The following is a 15,244-nucleotide window of genomic DNA, read 5'->3' as shown; positions in this document are numbered from 1 at the left end:
GGGCTTCAGAGGGGAGGAGGGTGGGGGAATGGGATAGGCTGGTGATGGGTAGTAAGGAGGGCACGTATTGCATGGTGCACTGGGTGTTATACGCAACTAATGAATCATGGAACTTTACATCAGAAACCAGGGATGTACTGTATGGTGACTAACATAATAAAAAAAACATTAAAATAAAAAAATAAAGTTTCAATAAATGCTTGTTGAAAATATTAAGTGTTGTGAATCTGATGTCAGAGACATCTTTACAAGTTTTAGACCAGCAGGCTAACTGCCTGGGTGACTATTAGGGTCCTTTCAAAGTTCTATAGTCTCTACCAGCCTTAAAACTGAGTAAGTCATTGTTCTCTCTTAAAATAAATCTACCATAATAGCACGAGAAGAAGGGGTTTTTTGTTTTGTTTTGTTTTGTTTTAATGAATTACAGAATTAATGGGAGAGAGGAAAAAGGAGTAGGATAAAGGGAGAGGTAAGAATGAAGTGAGGCTCAGCCTCACCATTTATCAGCTGAGTGGCTTCAGACAGGTTACTCAGCCTCTCAAAACCTTGACTTCTCCCTCCTGAAAATGGAGACAATTAGAGAATCCACCTAGGTTTGTGTAAGAAGTAAATCAAGTAAGACTTGAAAAGTGTTTGGTATTGAGTAAATAGGATTTTTACTCAGATATCCTAACAAAGATGATGCATGAACTACCAAGACAAGAATAAAAATTAAGAACTCGGGAGCAAAAGTGTCATGACTAGAAAGGGCTAATGATGGGCATTAAAAGGAAACAATGATATGGAAATAATTATAAGTAATTGTTTTAAATAAAGCTAAAAGGAAGAACATAAAAATTATATTGAAGAAATTCAAATTTAAAAGCAACAACTAACCAAATAGCTATTCATTATAAATAACACCATGAGTTAATATTCTTAATATAGTAAGAGCTCATATAAAATGATAAGAAAATTCAAAGGCTGAAATAGAACTGGGCAAAAGACACAAAAAGGCAATTTGCGTGAAAAAGGCTAAAGCACACTGGTGAAAAAAAGAGTGATGGAGTGAAATGTTCACACTAACTATAAAAAAATGCAAATTAAAACAGAAAGGACTTTTTGAAAAAATGAGATTATCAAGTGTTCACGGAAGTGAAGCAAAATAGGTAGGAAGTGAAAACTATAAAAGTGAGTAAGGAATGTGGCATACCTTAAATATGTTTGACTCAGTTTAGTTTTAGGAAATTTGTCCTAAAGAAATAATCCAAAGTACAGAAAAAAAAAATCAGGCAGAAGGATGTTCTTTGCTACTTTATTTGATAAGTGTAAAATGAGAAGTGACCTAAGTACGTAACTACATGTGAGTGGTTGAATAAATTATGATATGTTCCCTTAAAGAAAGTATAATATAAAATGTGTTCACAAGGAATTTATAATAACATTCAAAAACACATATGTTAATATTCAAGGAAAAGGGCAGGGGAAAACTGCAACAGCATGATATTAACTATGTAAAGAAAATCAATTGCTGTAATACTAGAAATATATGAAAATGTGAAGAATGGTTTTTTGTGGTTTTTTTTTTTTTAATGATGGAAGTTAGGTCAGTTTTTCCTTCACACTTTTCTGTTTTTCCAATTTTCTACAATAAAACAAATTGACAAAGAGAAAAAAGAGAGAGAGAGAAGAAAACCAAGAAACGGACTCTTAGCTATAGAGAATGAGCTGACATTACCAAAGGGGAGGAGGTGTGGGAGGATTGGGGAAATAAATGATGGGGATTAAGGAGTGCACTTGTCATAGTGAACACCAGTGACGTATGGAAGTGTTGAATCACTATATTGTACACCTGAAACTCATATTACACCATACGGTAACTAGAATTTTTAAAAATAAGTTTATTTATTTATTTATTTATTTATTTATTTATTTGTCTGTGTGTGCGTGAGAGAGAGAGAGAGAGAGAGAAAACATGAACAGGGAGGAGGAGCAGAGGGAGAAGCAGACTCCCTGGGAGCCTGATGCAGGGCTCAATCCCAGGACCCTGAGATCATGACCTGAGCCAAAGGCAGATGCTTAACCAACTGAGCCACCCTGGCGCCCCGTACATTAACTAAAATTTATATAAAAAATAAAAGTGTATTATTTTTACAATGGAAAAACAATTAAATGAAATATTGTGTAAAGCATGCAGATGGGGATAAGGAAGTGGGTCCAGAATCCCAGTTCTCAGTGGAGTTTGCTGTTTATTAGGGAGCAAACAGCAAATACTATGTGGCAGACATTCTGCTAGATGCTGATGATGTAAAGATAAACGGGCATGAAGTCCGTCAAGCAGTGTGTGTGTGTGTGTGTGTGTGTGTGTGTGTGTGTATTTTCAGGGTGAAAACTATTACTGTAATTTCAGTGTACAGGGCAATTGTTTTGTATTCGTTCTTTTGACAAACAAAACTAAACTTTCACATCTAAAATGATCACTATCCTTTTCAATGTCAACACCCAAGGGAGCTATGAACCAATTTCAATGATGCCAGCCAAGAAATAAAGTCATTTGAGCTTTTTAAAAATTTGTCTTCAGAGTCTGCAGAAATATGTTTTGAATGTCCTCAGTAAAAAAAATTCTGCCATTTACTGATAAAGTTAAGTTTTAGAAACAAGGGACAACCTAGCATTGCAGCAAAGAATGTGGGCTTTACCATTAAACAGTTCAAGTTTAAGTTCTGGTTATTTGACATCGAATCATCGATTTATTCTCATGGCAAGTGAAATTCCTTAATTTACATCATGAATGTAAAGCAGTTCACTTACACCCGGGTGTGTAAGTTCTGAACGTTTACTTCTATGGTTGTCTTCATTATTGTTATTATTAATAATAGACCAGTGAAGGGCTTACTCGAGAGAAGTTTCAGTTGAAAAATGAAATATTTCTATCAGGGAATGAGCCCAATTCTCTTGTGTGCTTGATAAATTTGTAGAGATTATTCCTAAAGGGAAATTCCTTTGAAGTTCAATACTTATTTGGTTAGCTCAATCCTGATATATATCTACTCAATCACTGTCTTACTTAACAGCCAAACCTTTTGCCCTCACACATCAGCACTGAGGAATTCCTAACATAAAAATAATAACATGTCCTTAAATGGTTTTTGAATTTGCGGAGTTCATAAAAAAAGTCATTTCCTTTTTGGTTTTTTAATTGTTTTATGATTCATTGACTTTGAACTCATCTAATCTGAAATGAACTCTCTCCTGGGAACAAGGTCAGATCAGTTCAATGAACTGATGTTCACTCTTTTTTTTTTTTTTTAAGGTTTGTATTATTTCACAGGACAAATCTACTTAAAATATACTTCCATATGTAAGGAACATTGTGCTAGTAGACCAGTATGGTTGGTTAGATCTGTTTTTTACAATTATACCTAAGGTAAGGAGTGTTGCATTTTAAATTTATATTCGGAATTCACTCATTCATTCATTCAACACTAGTAATTTAGCACCTGCTATATGTCACATGCTATTCTAGGTTGGCAGGGATCCATGAACAAAACAAACAAAAAATCCCTGCCCGGGTAGAACTTATATTTGATGATGAGGGTAGGTGAATTAGCAAAAGCATAAAACAAAATAAATGACTTAGTATGTTAAAATGTGGACAGTGCTATAGGGGAGAACAGGTCAGAGGAAGGAGAACAGGTGTGCAGGTCAGAGAAAGATCACAATTTTAAGTAGGATGAACTCATTTGAACAAAGACAGAGAAATGAGGAAAGATTTGAGTAAGCAGTTAAGCTCTTGAAATCCTTGAATATTAATACTTTTAAGATTATTTCTGTAAAGTGGTTTTTACTCTAGGGTAATTCTCATGCTCCAGTGTTTCTAGATTCGTGGATATTCAGGATTATAAGAGAATGTAGAGGTTATAGTATGAAGTTCTTCATTACACCAGGTCTCTAAAATGCTAAGAAACTTGGGCACCTGGGTAGCTCAGTCAGTTAAGCGGCTGCCTTCAGCTCAGGTCATGATCCCAGGTCATAGGATCAAGTCCCACATTGGGCTCCCTTCTCCCTCTCACTCTGCTGCCCTCCCTGCTTGTGCTCTCTCTGTCAAATAAATAAATGAAATCTCAAAAAATAACAAAAATAAAAAATAAAATGCTAAGAAACTTGACCAAGTCTACACAATCAGTAAGAAAGAGGGTCAAGCCAACAACACAGGTTTCCTGACACAGAGTTTGCTGTTCTATCTAACATATTAAGAGGGGATTCTAACAGTGAGGATTTCATATTGGCTAGTATGGGATACATGTTAGGGGGACAGGTGCATTCATATTTTCTAGCTATTTTACTTCACATTTGAGTAAAGTTTCTCTCATTTCAATTTTGTTTTTGCCTTTGATCAATCAGACTAGCCTGTTTTAATTACCATTCTTCAGGACCCAGGAGAAGGGCTATCAGTTCCAGAGTGCATTCTATTTATTTGCCTTAATAGTGTCTGCAGTCCAATTATCTAAAATTTTGGGCCTGAGGTTTATTTTATTGTTCAATACTTAGAAAAAATGAAAAAAATATCACTCATTACCAGTTGCATTTTTGCTGTAACTACTAATAAGAGGATCTATTAAAACACCTTCAGTATTAACACATAAATGGAGGGGATGGTGCTAACCACAATAACAAAAAAATTGTCAATCTTTTAATTCATTGTGTGATCTTTTCATGAGATGCTGATGAAATCTGATTGTTATCTTTTAGTTTTCCTTGCATTAGTCCTTCCCCATGAGGTATTCTATAATTCTGTCAAATATTTGACTATCCTGTCTCTGTTGCATAATATGGCATGCCATGACATTGCAGTTATCGTGTTCCTTCGGAATGGCCAGTCATACTACACTGCTTTGTTCTGGGAACTGATAACTGAGTTTGCAATTCATATTCTGCTATCATTTCTAGCTTTGTGCCTTTTATTTTACTGATTACTATGCATTTATGCATTAAAATCAAATAATGCTCTAAGCCAACTATATTATCTATATTATAATTTCATCAAACGGCAAAGGCAAACCCTCTTACTATTTTGTAATCAGGTTTTCCTCGTCCCCATCGTCTTTGTTACCGCTAGAGATAGTAAATTCTAAAGCTCATTCCGTAGAATTGCCACCTGCGTGGCTCAACAGGTCTCACGTTGAGCACTAAACCGTTGGTCCTGTCCCCAAGCGGGTTTCTCTTTCAGCGAGCACATCTCAATACACAGCATTTACTATGTGTCAGAAACCTGGGGGTGGGACAGGAGTCATACTTGGCGCCCCTTTTCCCTGCTTTCTCTGTCTAGTTTTCAAATCCAACTTCTTCTCAACAGTGACAATAACCTTGTCTGAACCACTATTACCGCTATTCTTTCTTACTTGGGCCACTATCAGAGCTTCCTAACTAGTTTCTCCAATTCCATTCTAGATCCCTTCTAATTCACTCCCCACACAGCAGCCAAAGTAACTTAAAAAATGCACATATGACTATGTTACACGCCCAGGTAAGACTTACAATGGCTTCCCATTGCCCTCAGGTTCAATTGTGAAGGCCCTCCATGATCTGGCTTTTGCTCATCTCTCTAGACTCAGGCTACTTCTCTCTTTACTCCTTCAGGATCCAGCCATACTGGCCTTCTGGCAACTCCTAGGAGCTTTGCTGTGCCCTGTGTTCCTACTGCCTGGACCCCTGACACAGTCTTACTGTACCCTTTCCCACCCCTTCCAGTTGCCCAACATGTGTTTGCATGAACACACACACACACACACACACACACATGCACACATCTCATCACCTTCCTAACACAGATTCATTCTTCTGGCTTAGTGTAAAAATCACTTCCTCAAGGAATGTTCCCTATGCTTTCTGATTGGATTTGGTCACCCTGACAGTAGTTCACGAAGTATCTTGTACTTCTCTCACAACACAATTGCAATTTTTGCTCATTACAAAATGTGTCTTTCCCATTCAGATGTGAGCTCTATAAGCACAGTTTATCTCCGCCTTGTTCTTCTGTTTCCCAGCAAATAAAGCACAGTGTGCACTCCATAAATATTTGCTGAATGAAAGCAGGACTAAATTAATATCGTTGCTCATTCCCCTCATTTTCCCCTCATTATATCCTACTGGGTACACTTGTTTTTCGATCCTTATTCCACATTTGTAGAACAATATTACAAGGTCTTAGCTGGCAAACAACATGACTACTTTCATTTTTCATTCTTAGAAAGATTCCCACCTCTTGAGACTAGGAAGAAAGTAATACGTGAGTATTTTTTTAAAAATTGGTTAGATAGTGTCTGAAATTCTTGGGTCTAGGGAGATTTGATTTTTGGGTTTACTTTCATGTTGTTTTAATTTTACTTGGAAATGCTAATACTTTCTTAATATTTCGTCATTAAATTTGGACATCTTCCATTTTTAAGGTTTGAAGTAATATGTTAAGTTTTGTGGACAGAAACTAAGTGACACATAGGCACCTTTTATAACTTAATGATGTTCTATAAACAAATACATTTCAAAAATCTGTTGTATGGTATCTGAGTATTATCTTTTAGATCAGTGCTTTAAAGAGATTGTTTTAGCACTTCTATAAGCTCTAAGATATCTGGAACATAAGATATTCACTGACCACCTGACTACAGAAAGTCGCCTAGAAAGGCAATGTTCTCATTTCACTGAGTGTGGAATAACTCGTCATTAACTTTCCTTTTAAGAAATCATAGTAACTCTATCTCTACCTTGAGAAAAGGTCTATGCTTTTGGCTGAAGTTTTCCTTCTTACACACCACGTTTAGGACAGTGATAACAGTGATAATATTCACTGCTTACTGTATTATGTAAAGCCATTGTCTTCCATCAACTCATTTTTTGAAAATTGTGGGCTTGTGGAATGTCAGAATGTGGAGGGGAAAAAAAAGATCTTGAAACATGTGCATTCATGCCTTCCTATTCCAAATCTTTCCCCATTCCCCCAATTATTCCCATTTTCCCAGACACTTCCTTTGCTTCCTTTAAAGGAAATAACTGCATAAATCCTGTAACCCTCTTGATGGAGAAGATTTATTTAGAAAGAAGAGGGTCTTTTTTTCTTTTTTAAAGTTTAACTTTTTAATTTATATCCTGGTTTGAACTGCCTCATCAGAACAGATAAGGCAAATTTTCATGAAGTTTAGTTATGAGATTGAGGTTCTTGGAGTAGAATTTTCTCACTGCCGCATAGATTGAGAACTCCTTTATGCTTTCTTACAAACAGTGCCATGACCCTAGCATTGTGGATGAAGGACTCTAGGAAGGATACCTTGATCAAACTGACATCTAGATCCACTAGGCATTAACTCTCCAGGATTCTGTTTCTTATTTACCCTTTCTAAATTGCAGGGAAAAAAACATTTAAAAACCACAAAACCATTAAAGTAAGATAGTGGTGTTTCTTCACCATCCTAGAATCATCATACATGATACTCTTTTAGTCTACTCTTTCAGTCAAGAAGACATGAAGGAATACATGTAATTGTACAAACCAGACATCTAGACTAAGGTTCCATGCCATTACTCCCAGGTTGTAGCAATCACTAAAAACTCTTTCCACACACACTCCACTCACAGAGACTCTGACAACACCTTTCTGGATTTAATTACCAATCTTCCCATGTCCCAAGGCTATCTACCCTGAGTCCCATGTCATTCAGAAACTAGCTCTGAGGGGCGCCTGGGTGGCACAGCGGTTAAGCGTCTGCCTTCGGCTCAGGGCGTGATCCTGGCGTTGTGGGATCGAGCCCCACATCAGGCTCCTCCGCTATGAGCCTGCTTCTTCCTCTCCCACTCCCCCTGCTTGTGTTCCCTCTCTCGCTGGCTGTCTCTATCTCTGTCAAATAAATAAATAAAATCTTAAAAAAAAAAAAAAAAAAGAAACTAGCTCTGAAAAAATCACTCATCAAATCATTCAAATATACTCCAGCTTATTAGTTTCATTAGGCCTAATTTTACCTTAAGAAACTTGAAAATACATAACCATCAGTAGTTCAGGTTGGCTTGAAGTTTTCATGAAGTTGAATTGCTTTTCTTGGCACCTTGGTGGAGACCATTTTAAGTTCTCCTTCCAACAACGAAACAGTATTTATCCTCTCAAACTCTGTTATAGCTACATTTAGTATTAACTTATGTGGTTTACTCAGGGGGAAAAAATCAAACATGGAAATATGGGTTCTCGAAAAAAAAAAAAAGATGCCCTTCAGTAGTATACTAGCTGCCTGAAAAATCTCAGTTCTGTTAAACGTGTACTGTTATTCTGAACCTGAGGAAGCATGGAGAGGTGGTTAAATATATGGATTCTAGAATTCAAATTTCTGTGTGGGATCTTGGATGCAAGTTTCTGTTCCGCCACTCGCTGACTGTGCAATATTACACAGACTTTTAACTTCGCTGAATCTTCATTTCCCCTTGTTTAAAATGAATAAAATCATAGCTCTGCTTGTGACAGGATTGCGTGAAAAAACACCTGATTTATAGCTCAATAAATATTAGTCATTATTTTTATTTCCTTCCTTCAAACGCATTAGGAGCTCCTTTGAGGGAAAGGACTAACTCATTTCTCTTTATATCTAGAGTGCTCAGTGAAATTGCTCAATAAATACTTGTCAAATGTTGTTACAGAATTCTTAGATATCAGGGAACATCTGCAACACACTATAAAATTTTTTAAGTAATTTATTTCCTCTGGGATCAGATTACCAGAGCATAGTACGTAGTGGCAATGAGCAAGGAGCTCCTTCCAATACTGGTCACAAATCTTGATCATACTGGACTATCTAAAAACCTTCCAAACTATGTAATTTTCTTCAATAAAGGTGATTCATTGTATGCATAACTAAACATGATTAATTTATACCTCTGTAACATTTTTTATGTAAAGTCATAAATCAAAAATGATTTCTTCATGAAACCTAACATCCTGATTCTTTTTTTTTGCAACATGTACACAAAACCAAAACCAAATCTGCATAGGTCAAAGAATTTCAGAGAAGCCTTTAAAAAAATTAATGCTTTATTTTCTTTATAGTCTCCAAAGATGATACTGGCACAAACTGAATAATCAGAAGAGAACAGCTTGGTGATGCAGAAATTAACTCTGTTGTATATTAGAAAATAACATGGAGTAAAAGAAGCATTACAAGTAATAGCAAAGAAGGGATTTTTCAATAAATTGTATTTGAGCAATTGGCTATTTATGTAAAAAAAAATAGATCTATTTAGATTTTTACCTCATACCACCTACCAAGGTTATTTTGGACATGTGCTTTAAAGTAAATAAAAAAGAAAACACAGACAAATTGGAACATGTAATTAGATACATATCAAACCTCCAAAGAGAGAAGAACTACAATTTAGAAGTAATAGAAAAAAATCACAACAGAAAGGACTGACAGATTTGACAACATAAATACATAAAACCTCTGTGGGTAAAAATAATTAAAAGGCAAACCAGGCTAGAGAAAATGTTTACAGAGACATGAAAGACCAAAAATTAGTATCTTTACTGACCAGTAAGCATACTATTGTAGAGAATTCCTACTACATCTCAAAGTCCACATCTGCAAAATGGAGATAAAACAGTCTCTTACAGGGTTTTTAATTTGGATTAAATTAAATAATATATGTACAAGGCCTAGCGCATAGTAAGCAACTAATGAATTTATTTTTAGTTTACCATTATAAAAATATAAAGAAAATTAATGATTTTAAAGTGCTGAGATAGCACTGTTTAGATACATGGCATGTGGCTCTTGGCTGAACAAAATTAGACATTTTAAAGATAGAAATATTCAAACCAAGTGCAAAATAATAATTGGTACTTAGTAACAATAACTTGGCCTTTTTGTTGTTGTTTTGCATTTGCCTGTCCTCTACGGAAAGGTTTTTTTAAAGTGACATCTAACTGGCAAGGTGTGGTGAAACATGAATTTTTATGCATTGCCATTGTATTTTTTCCTAAGATTCTATTTATTTATTTATTTATTTGAGAGAGAGAGAGAGAGAGAGATTGGAGGGAGCAGCAGGGGGAGAGGGAGAGGTACAAGCAGACTCCTTGCTGAGCACGGAGCCTGAGGTGGGGCTCAATCTCATAACCCCGAGATCATGACCTGAGCCGAAATCAAGAATCATATTCTTAACCAACTGAGCCACCCAGGTGCCCCAGCATTGCCGTTGTATTTGCAAATTAATGTAAACCTCTTAGAAAACAGTTTGGCTTAAAAAACAAAACAAAACAAAAAAACTTACAAGTGGGGCACCTGGGTGGTGCAGTCTGTTAAGCGTCAGACTCTTGGTTTCAGCTCAGGTCATGATCTCAGGGTTGTGAGATTGAGTCCCGCATCAGGGTCCACACTCAATGCAGAGTCTGCTTGAGGTTCTCTCTGCCTCTCCCTCAGCCCCCCCCCATACCCCTGCTCTTTCTCTCTCAAATAAATAAATAAATCTTAAAAAACCAAAACAAAACAAAACAAAAAAAACAAACTTACAAGTCTTAACATTTGTTCTAATAATTAGACTTTTAGATAAAGGTTTTAGAAAAGTAATTCTAAATACAAAAATGCTTTATGACAAACGTCATTATCACGGTATTATTTAAAGTGCAAGTAATGTACTGGAAATTAATTAATTATCCTACAATAGGGATACAAAAGTAAAAAGTCCATTTAATGTCAGTTTTTCCATTTAAATATTTGATTCTATGTTATGTGCAAGGCGTTGCACTCTGTGGCACAGATTTCGTGGCAGATAAAAAGGAATACAAATTTGCTCTTGGCTTTAAGAAACCCACAATTAGTAGAATAAATGAAGTCTTGCCATATAATAAGATTTCTTTTTTATAGTTAAATTTAGTACAACATAGATCATGGAAAACATAGGTAACAACTGTTTTAGAAGAAATGTACCCTTTAAAACTTTTGTTCTGAGTTATTAAAGCATAAGACTAAATTTGAGCTGTCTACCCGTCAATATGTCAAGGCTTATGGAGAAAGTGAATGAGGATACGTGGAAATGATTATATTTAGGTTTAATTGAAACTCACATATCTTATATCTAGGTGCGCAGTGGAGAATTACTCGTCCTAGGGCCAAAGAGGCACCTTGAATGAGGACAGTCCTCACATGAATGTGTCTCCACCGGGCTCTGCCAACACTTAAAAAAACAATTTAAGCTAGGTACTGATTGTTTCCATTTTTTTTCCTTATTAATTCTTCCACATATATTGAATATATCTTTCTTTCAATATGTTTTAAAGTATTTTGGTATACTCTTATTCTGAGTCATTACATGTAGGTTTTAAAATTTAACCATCAAGGGACAAGCTGATATCCAGGTTCGGTAGGAAAACTTCATTACAGCTCTTAAGAACAGAGCAAATACTTCAAACACAGCTATTCTAAATAAATTTTCTTTTCTATTTTTGTCTTTTTGTAATTTATTTCCCAGAGATATCTGAATTATATTACAGTAACTTTATTTTAACTATTTTTCTCTCAGAAATAAAACTTGAATTTCTTTCAATCAAATATTAGCTCTGAAATGGGAAAATGCCCACATTGAAAGCTTTATTTCTGTTTATTAACCTGCAAAAACTTGACTTCTTTTTCTATCCTTTGGGTTCATGATAATATCTAATATCTGCTACTTGCTTGCTCCTCATTTTAACCAAACCATTCTAAATACTTTAATAATTCTTTTACTTTATAAAGTTAGTTCTCTATCCCAAACCAAAAAATAAAATCACGACACGATGAAAGAAAAAAACTTGATTAATATTTATGTACTGTGGCTTACAATTTCCTAGTTTATAGCGTTTCAAAGTTCATGCATGACCTTGCATTGCAAAGCATCAGATCAAATAATGATATTTCTCAAGGTGAATCTTATTAAGTAAGAAGAGTGTTGCAATCAAAAATAGAGCAAACGGAAATGTGTTAAAAGGCAGCCAGTTTAAATATTTACATCAACTATACTGTTGGTTTCACCTTTTATTTGTTTCCTGTCTCTCCTGCTACACTGTAAATCCGTTAAGGAAAGGGCTCTGTATCTTGTCCACTTCCATAATCCCTCAAAGCCTGTGCCCAGAATAGGGGCTTCATCCCTATTGGTTGACTCAGTGAACGAATAAGGTTGGGCTGTGCATTCACTCCACGAAGTTAACAAGAGGCCCAGAAATGAAGAAGGCAAAAATGGGGAGTTACTCTAAAATAAGCCACCTGCTTCTTGCCCCTGATCTCAGTCCCCTCCCATTCAAGTTCTATAGTGCACCAGAGTGACCTTTTTATTTTTTATTTTTTATTTTTTTTTTTAAAGATTTTATTTATTTATTTGACAGAGATAGAGACAGCCAGCGAGAGAGGGAACACAAGCAGGGGGAGTGGGAGAGGAAGAAGCAGGCTCATAGCGGAGGAGCCTGATGTGGGGCTCGATCCCAGAACGCCGCGCCGGGATCCCGCCCTGAGCCGAAGGCAGACGCTTAACCGCTGTGCCACCCAGGCGCCCCCAGAGTGACGTTTTTAAAGTTGAGAGAAAAGCAAATCTAACTAGGATACTTTTCTGACTAAAACATTCCGATGACTCTCACCCGCCTATCACAGTCCAAGCACTTCAAGGGAGGGAAGAAGCTGTCTTATTAATTTTTATAATGCCAGCAAAATACACTCAATAAATGATGAGTGAATGAAAAAAAGGGAGATAAAGGAGGAAAAGAAAGCTGAGGCTGGTTTCGTTGATTCAAAAAGTAACAATTGAACAACTACCAAATGTCAAATACTGTTCTGCATCAGTGAACAAAACACAAAAATTTTTGCACTAGTGAAATTTTATGTCATAGTGAGAAGAGATAGAAAAGGAACAAATAGATAAGCGGAAAATACGTAGTATTAAGATGGTGATAGGTGCTACAGAGACAAAGGAAGCAGTGAAAAATACAGAGAATTCAGAAGAACAGGGTTTGTAATTCAAATAGGGTATGCCTAGCTAAGTAGGTGACTGAAGGTGACTGAAGGAAGAAAGAGAACGGACCCTGTTCTTATCTGGGGTGCAGCAGTGCGAAGGACCTAAGGCCTTGAGGCATGCCTGGAATGTCCAAGGAGCAGCAGGAAGCCAGTGTGGCCAGAGCAGACTGACCAAGGGGTTATGAGCAGTAGGATACCATGTCATAGAATTAACGGTGACATCTAATTAGATCCTGTAGGGACTTTCACTGGGAGAGAGAAAAGCGTTGGAAAGTTGGGAGCAGAGGAGTAACAGAATCATCACTGGCTGTTCCATTGGAGGCTCAGGGCAGACGCAGGAAGCCAGTCCAGAGGAGTAGCAGTGCAGGTCATGAGAAATGTTCAGATTCTCCGTATATTTGGAAGATACTGCCAACAAGGTTGTAGAAGTGACAAAGGAGGAAAGAGAAGAAGGGCAAGTGGTCATATCAGAATGTCCAACGTTTATAAATTTGAAAAGGTATATTTAATCTAATTTTATATTGGGGAAAAATGATTTTTCAATACAGACCACAGAAAGTACAGATCCACAAAATCTCCTTGACTGGTGGCGATGAAGGATACTCAGATTACTGAAGAGAGCGTTGAGAGAGCCCAACGATTAACCTCATGCTTGGCTTTGTTAGTAAGTATGTTCACAGTCAATGGAAGGTGTGATTTGTATCTCTATGGCTATTGCTTCAAGTAAGTATAAGACATTTTAAGAAGAGTAGATTTTTTAAAAACATTTTATTTATTTATTTGACAGAGAGAGCACAAGCAGGGGGAGCAGCAGGCAGAGGGAGAGGGAGAAGCAAACTCTCCGATTCTGAGGTGGGGTTCGATCCCAGCACCCTGGGATCATGACCTGAGCTGAAGGCAGATGATTAACGACTGAGCCACCCAGGTGCCCCAAGGAGAGTAGATTTTAACGCAAACTTTGATGTGATAGTAATGGGATAAAATAATAAGAAGCATCTGCCCTGTAAACTTATGTAACTGAGTATTATTTATATCTTATGATGAGGGAACAGAAGGCTGGCTGAAGACAAAGCATAAACTGACACCCTGCGACCTCCTCCCCACCCCCCCACTCTTGGATGGGGCATGCGTGACATTCTTCAGGAAGCCCCCAACCATCTTAATGCTAATGCCTTGCTAGAGGGAAAAACAACCTTAACTTGACGAGGGCAAGGGCTCTCCTATCCTGTGAATCTTCTTTAGCATATGAAAGTACTTTCTCAACCTCCCTTTTTTCCTTACCTTCCCCCAACCCCATAGTATATAATCAGCCACCCTTCACAACCCCGGTGCAGCAGCTCTTTCTGCCTACCGGTCCTGTCCCCGTGCTGTAATAAGCCACCATTCGGCACCAAAGGCGTCTCAAGAATTCTTTCTTGGTCGTCGGCTCCAGACTCCACCCCACCGAACCTCACTTATATTCTACAACCTCATCATCTTATATTCCGTATCTTCTATTAATATTTATATCTTATTTGTATCTTATTCTTCAGTATCTATTGGAATAATAAGGCATCTTAAGTATGAGCATATCCTGAGCTGTTACTGACTTGTTGTGACTTCTGGGTTGTGAGGTTTTGGAAGTCTTGTGCAGCGTGAGTGTATAGAAGAAAAGGACAAAGGTGATTCAGAATACCTGATTGGGCAAACCGGGATAATTAAAGAACATTTTTTATAAAACTATGAAGAAGAGGAAATGTCTGATAAGGAAGGATAGATATTCTGTCCAATCTGGAACTGACACAATTTTTTGTGTTCAAAAAAAAGAAAGAAAGAAAGAAAGAAAGAAAGAAAGAAAGAAAGAAAGAAAGAAAGAAAGAAAGAAAGAAAATAAAACAATATTAAGGTCAATTTCACAAAGCCTTTGCCAAGCCACGTAATATAGTTTCGGAGATACTAGCTGAATCCAGACTTGATGTTCTGGTGCTTTTTCCAGGAAGAACAATTAATCATAATAGTTAATAGCTAACACTTGTTAAACACTTCCTATACACCCTGTTTTAAGAGCTTCATTTATATTTCGTTTAATCTCAAAACCCAATGTAATAGGTATTGTCATCATTGTACAAACTTCAGAGATCAGAAAACTGAAGGACGTAGAAATGTAATTTCCCCCAAGGTGACGTAGAGCTCATGAAGGACAGAGCCAAGAGTTATTACACAACTTCATGGTAAGGGCAGATAGAATTTGTCTGAAAAGAGCTCAGTAAACC

This window comes from Ursus maritimus, unplaced genomic scaffold (genome assembly GCF_017311325.1).
Source record: "Ursus maritimus isolate PB19 unplaced genomic scaffold, ASM1731132v1 scaffold_3, whole genome shotgun sequence".
In the NCBI taxonomy this organism is placed as follows: Eukaryota; Metazoa; Chordata; class Mammalia; order Carnivora; family Ursidae; genus Ursus; species Ursus maritimus.
This window is presented reverse-complemented; position numbering follows the sequence as displayed.